Source organism: Eschrichtius robustus, chromosome 7 (genome assembly GCF_028021215.1).
Source record: "Eschrichtius robustus isolate mEscRob2 chromosome 7, mEscRob2.pri, whole genome shotgun sequence".
Classification (NCBI taxonomy): domain Eukaryota; kingdom Metazoa; phylum Chordata; class Mammalia; order Artiodactyla; family Eschrichtiidae; genus Eschrichtius; species Eschrichtius robustus.
This window is the reverse complement of record NC_090830.1, coordinates 91,788,013-91,795,582: the sequence shown is the minus strand read 5'-3', so window position 1 is coordinate 91,795,582 and position 7,570 is coordinate 91,788,013.

Here is a 7,570-nt window from a genome sequence, read left to right as displayed (position 1 = left end):
AGAAATGCAACAGATTTCTGTGTATTAATTTTGTATACTGCATCTTTACAGAATTCATTGATGAGACCTAGTAGTTCTGGTAACATCTTTAGGATTTTCTATGTATAGCATCATGTCATCTGCAAACAGTGACAGTTTTACTTCTTTTCCAATTTCAATTCCTTTTATTTCTTTTTCTTCTCTGATTGCTGTGCCTAGGACTTCCAAAACTATATTGAATAAAAGTGGCGATAGTGGACATCCTTGTTTTGTTCCTGATCTTAGAGCAAATGCTTTTTGTCCACACAGAAACTAGTAGGAAGGTCAAAAGGTAAAAGTAATAAAATCATCTATATCCACAATAAGCAGTTAAGGGATACACAAAACAATTAGATGTAATATATGATATCTAATCCAGTAATCATGAGAGGAGAGTACAAATGCAGGATATTTGAAATGCATTTGAAATTAAGAGATCAACAACTTAAGACAATCACATATATGTATAGTCTGCTATATCAAACCTCATGGCAATCACAAACCAAAAATCTGCAATAGATATACACACAAAAAAGAAAAAGGAATCCAAATACAACATTAATGATAGTCATCAAATCAGAAGACAGAAGAACAAAGAGGAAAGGAAAATAAAGACTTTCAAAAACAAATCCAAAACAAGTAACAAGGGCTTCCCTGGTGGCGCAGTGGTTGAGAATCTGCCTGCTAATGCAGGGGACATGGGTTCGAGCCCTGGTCTGGGAAGATCCCACATGCCACGGAGCAACTAGGCCCATGAGCCACAACTACTGAGCCTGCGCGTCTGGAGCCTGTGCTCCACAATGAGAGAGGCCGCGACAGTGAGAGGCCCGCGCACCACGATGAAGAGTGGCCCCCGCTTGCCACAACTAGAGAAAGCCCTCGCACAGAAACGAAGACCCAACACAGCCAAGATAAATAAATTAATTAATTAAAAGGGAAAAAAAAATTACTAAAAAAAAAAAAAAGTAACAAAATGGCAATAAGAACATACATACTGATAATCATCTTAAATATAAATGGATTAAATGCTCCATCCAAAAGACCTAGACTGGCTGAATCGATACAAAAACAAGATACATATATATGCTGTCTACAAAAGACCCACTTCAGGGGGCTTCCCTGGTGGCGCAGTGGTTGAGAATCTGCCTGCCAATGCAGGGGACAAGGGTTCGAGCCCTGGTCTGGGAAGATCCCACATTCCGCGGAGCGACTGGGCCCGTGAGCCACAACTACTGAGCCTGCGCATCTGGAGCCTGTGCTCCGCAACAAGAGAGGCCGCGATAGTGAGAGGCTCGCGCACCGCGATGAAGAGTGGCCCCCACTTGCCACAACTAGAGAAAGCCCTCGCACAGAAGTGAAGACCCAACACAGCCAAAAATAAATAAATAAATTAATTAATTAAAAAAAAAATGTACTTAAAAAAAAAAGACCCACTTCAGATCTAGAGACTGAAAGTGTGGGGATGGAAAAAGGTACTCCATGCAAATGGAAATCAAAAGAAAGCTGGAGTAGCTATACTCATATCAGACAAAATAGACTTTAAAACAAAGACTGTTACAAGAGGCAAAGAAGGACAACACATGATGATCAAGAGGTCAATCCAAGAAGAAGATATGATCATTGTAAATATATATGCACCCAACATAGAAGCACGTCAGTACATAAGGCACATGTTAACAAACATAAGGAGAAATTAAAAGTAACACAATAATAGTGGGGGACTTTAACACCCCACTTACATCAATGGACAGATCATCCAGACAGAAAACCAATAAGGAAACACAGACCTTAAATGACACACTAGACCAGATGGATGGACTTCATTGATATTTAGAGAGCATTCCATCCGAAAGCAGCAGAATACACATTCTTTTCAAGTGTGCATGGAACATTCTCCAGGATAGATCACATACTGGGCCACACAGTAAGCCTCAGTAAATTTAAGAAACTGAAATCATATCAAGCATCTTTTCTGACCACAATGCTATGAGATTAGAAATCAACTACAAGAAAACAACTGCAAAAAACAAACACATGGAGGCTAAATAATATGCTACTAAATAACCAATGGATTACTGAAGAAACCAAAGAGGAAATCAAAAAACACCAAGAGACAAATGAAAATGAAAACACAATGATCCAAAACCTATGGGATGCAGCAAAAGCAGTTCTAAGAGGGAAGTTGACAGTGATACAAGCTTTCCTAAGGAAAGAAGAAAAATCTCAAATAAACAACCTAACCGTAGCCCTAAAGTAACAAGAGAAAGAAAAACAAACAAAACCCAAAGTTAGTAGAAGGAAAGAAATCATAAAGATCAGAGTAGAAATAAATGAAACAGAGACTAAGAAAACATCAATGAAACTAAAAGCTAGTTCTTTGAAAAAAACAAAATAGATAAATCTTTAGGCAGACTCATCAAGGAAAAAAAAGGGAGAGAGCCTAAATCAATAAAATTAGAGATGAAAAAGAAGTTACAACGGACACCACAGAAATACAAAGGACCATAAGAGACTACTACAACCAACTATATGCCAATAAAATGGAAAACCTAGAAGAAATGGACAAATTCTTAGAAAGGTACAATCTCCCAAAACTGAACCAGGAAGAAATAGAAAATATGAACGGACCAACTACAAGTACTGAAATTGAACTTGTGATTAAAAAACTCCCAACAAACAAAAGTCCAGGACCAGATGGCTTCACAGGCAAATTCTATCAAACATTTAGAGAAGAGTCAACACCTATCCTTCTGAAACTATTCCAAAAAATTGCAGAGGAAGGAACACTTCCAAACTCATTCTATGAGGTCACCATCACCCTGGTACCAAAACCAGACAAAGATACCACTCACACACAAAAAAATTACAGGCCAGTATCACTGATAAACATAGATGCAAAAATCTTCAACAAAATACTAGCAAACCGAATCCAAAAATACATTAAAAGAATCATACACCACGATCAAGTGGGGTTTATCCCAGGGATGCAAGGCTTTTTCAATATCCTTAAATCAATCAGTGTGATACATCACATTAACAAACTGGAGAATAAAAACCATATAATCATCTCAATACATGCAGAAAAAGCTTTTGATAAAACTCAACATCCATTTGTGACAAAAACTCTCCAGAAAGTGGGCATACAGGCAACATACCTCAACATAATAAAGGCCATATGTGACAAACCCACAGCTAACATCATAATCAATGGTGAAAAGCTGACTTTGTTTTTTTATAATAGCTATTCTAGTGTGTGTGAAGTGGTATATCACTGTGATTTTGATTTGTAATTCTCTAATGACTAATGATGTTGAACATCTTTTTATGTGCTTACTGGTCATTTCTGTATCTTCTTTTGAGAAATGTCCATTCAAATCTTTTGATCATTTAAAAATTTTTAAAAATCTTATCACTGAGTTGTAAAAGTGTTAAAAATATTCCAAAAATAAGACTCTCACTGGATAAATTCCACACATATAAATATTTTCTCCCACTCTATAGGTTGTCTTCTCCATTTCTATATGGTGTTGTTTAACTGCAAAATTTTAAATTTTGATTAAATTTATCACTTTTTCTTTTATCATTTGTGCTTTTGATGTTGCATGTAAGAAATAACTGCTTAACCCAAGATCACAAAGATTTACTCCTATGATTTCTTCTAAGAGTTTTATAGTTATATCACTTACATTTAGGTCTGTGATTCATTCTGAGTTAATTTTTGCGTATGGAGTGAGTTAGGGAATCCAAATTCTTTTTTTGCAGGTTGATATCCAGTTGTTCCAGCACCAACTGTTGAAAACTAAGGAAGAGTTTCAAGCAGATCAAAAACCTTTGGGATAATTGTAGGTTATTCTGCAATTGTAGGTTATCCCAAACCTCAAAGACTCATTTAAAATTAGTTACATGATAATTTTATTTTCCATCCAAAATATATGTGGTTTATAGTTGTCAGCTCTCCATTTCTTGATTCATATGAAAGAATCTGTGTGACAAAATCAGACAGAAGCATGAGATGCAACATAGAAATCCAACACTGTAAAGGGAAGCAAAGAGAGGTCATCGGAAATGAAACAGATACAATGCTTGGGACATCTTGGTAACCTAAGGAAAAGATCAATGTAATTCTGAAAAGTCATAAACAACAACAACAAAAATCTATTCATGTAAGGCTACTATAAAGTTTGTCTTAGAACAAACTTTAGATTGTTACTGTTGATAATATTTCTTTTTCTCCCCTTAGTTTAAGGTATTATATTCTAGGTATGTGGAAAGAAAAAAAACAGAGAAAACAACCCCCCTCTCAGATATGTCCCACTTAAAGATGACAAACTAAGGAACGGGTTAAGGGGTAAACTGGGATGGTTTGGGGAAAAACAAAAACCTTTGGTGGCCGCCATACTTAAAGAGAGACAGTAGGATTGCTGCATAGGTCTTTCAAGGCTTTCTTCATAGTTTGGCTCCGGCTTGCATCTTCTGATTTAACAATCTGTACTCCAGTTGCAAATGTTTCTTCAAATTCAAATTAATCCACTTACTCTTCTCTAAATACGTCTTCCCCTATACCTTTGTTTGGGCCCAATAAATACAACCTCTTTTTTCCTTTCAACATTTATCTCCCTTTTAAACTCAAGTGACATGTTTGGCTTTGCAAAGCCTTGCCTAACCTTTCTGTACCTGATCCCGTAACTCCTTCCTGAGTCTTTATAGTAAGTATCATCTGAATACTATTTAGGCTGGTAAAACCTTTATCTCTCTAATTTTTTCCTATTGTCACTAACATTAAACAAACCAAAAAACCTCTCTTCTACTTAATTCTTCACTTGTTTGATTTATCTCCCTGCTGGAGAGAGACCTCTTTAGAGCAGGACCTGTGTCCCTCATTGTTTCTCTTCCAGGATTTAGATCCACAGCATCTTTAACAAATAAGTGATAGATAGATGCTCATTGATCTACTATTACCAGTGTCTCAAGGAACCAAATGGATCCATAGATTTGCCTTTATGTGAAATACTCATTCATCTGTAAAATGGAGACATGAAAACTGTGTTCTGGAAAAACTACAAACTAAACATCTAAACAGATCATCTTAAGTGCATTTAAAAGCTGGATGTGGGGACTTCCCTGGTGGCGCAGTGGTTAAGAATCCGCCTGCTAATTCAGGGGACATGGGTTCGATTCCTGGTCTGGGAAGATCCCACATGCCGTGGAGCAACTAAGCCCATGTGCCACAACTACTGAGCCTGCGCTCCAAAGCCCGCGAGGCACAACTACTGAGCCCACGTGCCACAACTACAGAAGCCCGTGTGCCTAGATCCCGGGCTCTGCAACAAGAGAAGCCACCGCAATGAGAAGCCCGAGCACCGCAACGAAGAAGCACCCGCTCGCCACAACTAGAGAAAAGCCCACACGCAGCAACAAAGACCCAATGCAGCCAAAAAAAAGCTGGATGTGTAAAACCTATGCTGAGGCTCTTGTACAGTGAAGCTTTTTAAAGGAAAACAATCATTATTATATATACTTATATAATTTATAAATTTTATATAATTTAACAATCACTGTTCAATAATCTCTTATCTATGTCTTCTGCTGTTCTGGTCAATCTTCCGAAGGCTAGACAAACTTGCAACCTATTAGACACTTCTGAGTGACAGTGCAGTCTACTCCAGGAAGTGGGGGGCAGTGGGCTGTGGTCAACAATAAGTCTGACGTAGACTTGAATCCAAGCTCTGCACATTCTGGCTGTGGGATCCTAACAACCACCTTCACTGAACCCCAGGTTCCTCCTTTGAAACTGGGGCCAAGGACAGCTATCTTGTAGGGCTATGGAACAAATAAGAGGAGAGCACTGTAAACCATTCATCTTGGTGCCAGCATCTACTGGGTCCTGGTATAGAAGCCTCCACTTTTTTTTCCCCACTTCTGCACACTGCAGCATGATTTTCTTCTCCCTGCTAATGCTCTGCTTTTTACTTCTCACACACTTTACCCTCCAGTTAATAGTCCCAATCGCCCAAGGACTTTTGATACAATAAGGCACCTTTAGGTGCCAGGACGAGTTTATCTGTAAAAGTGAGAGGTGCCTGAATTATCCATACTAGATCTGATGCACTGTCTTATTTCACACACACAGGACCACTTAAGAAATCAATAATCATTATAACAGTAGAGTAGGACAAATGTTTTCTGCCACTTTTAAAAGCCCTGTGGGTTTCTCTGGCTCACCATTGAACGGATCCAGCCAGCTGGAAAACAAAGGAAGGCCTAGGACTGCACGACGACGGTAATCACCCAGAGCCAGGATCCTGGGCAACGATTCAACATCCTGCTGGTCTGGCACACTGATCAACAGTCGTTATCAGAACACCAGACCATTGATCTTGAGTTAGAACTGAGTTTTAGTTAAAGTGTGGCAGGTATTCTCTATCTGCCTTGGCTTTTCATGAGGTTGTTTAAAAGATTAAACAGTTGCTACTTTGCCTCTAAGAAAAATTAATTTTCAGAAAAAAAAAAAGTGCCCTTAGATTGAAATTTTCTTTTGTTTCCTTTCAAATTCATGGAAACTCCCACCCTCGGTGCGCAAACCTGGAGATCACTAGTCATCCCCGAAAACATATTTCCACTGTGAACAAGGTCATCAGTAACTCTAATGTGCATTGAACACCCTGCCACTGATTAAATATCAGCATGGTGCCTGGAGAATATTCCCCCTCCTTCCTTGATTTCCATGCTTAGGAAACAAAGAAATATAAGTTCCTTAATATGGCAGATAAATATTGTCAAAATCAGATTCCAGCCTATGTTTCCAGTTCAGCCTCCCCTCTCAGTCAGCTACTTTTTCATCCTACCCCTTCCTCTACTAGGAATTTCCTTCCCCCTCTTTTCAAACCAGTAAGCTCCTACTCATCTTTGAAGATCTGGCACAAATGTCACTTCCTCTGGGAAGCCTTCCCTGACCTTCTAAGCCAGTCAGTCCTTCTCCTCCTAACCCCATGCTACCCACAGCCCCTCACCACACAGAGCAGTGCTTCTAAAACTTTTGGGTTCCTATTAAAATGTAGATACTGATTCTGGAGCCAAGGACTGTGCATTTCTAACCAACACTCAGTTGCCGCTGCTGCGGGTCCATGGCAACACTCCAAGTAGTAAGAATGTAGCGTTCACAGCACAGGGTTTGGTTCTTACTTGTGTGTATCTCTGTCTCCTCCTCCTGCTTTAGCAGGACAGTGACTGACTGTTTCATCTCAGTGTCCAGCAGTGACTGCAAAGCCAGCTGTGAAACTCTGAATATTTGTTGAATGAGGATTCCTCCCCATCACCCTCACTGACATCAGCTTCCCCTCCTCCAGCTACACAACCACTTCATACATTTTTATGCTACTGTCTCTTCTTTTTCTTTTTGGCACGTCTTTCATTGTTGGTGTTCTCTTTATTTTTAAGACAGACAGAGGCTGTTGATTGCTTTTTAACTCAAGGAACAAAACAGATACTTAAGAGAAAAAACACATGCACACACCCCCACCCTCACCTGGTCTGGCTGGCTTTATTAAGGTGA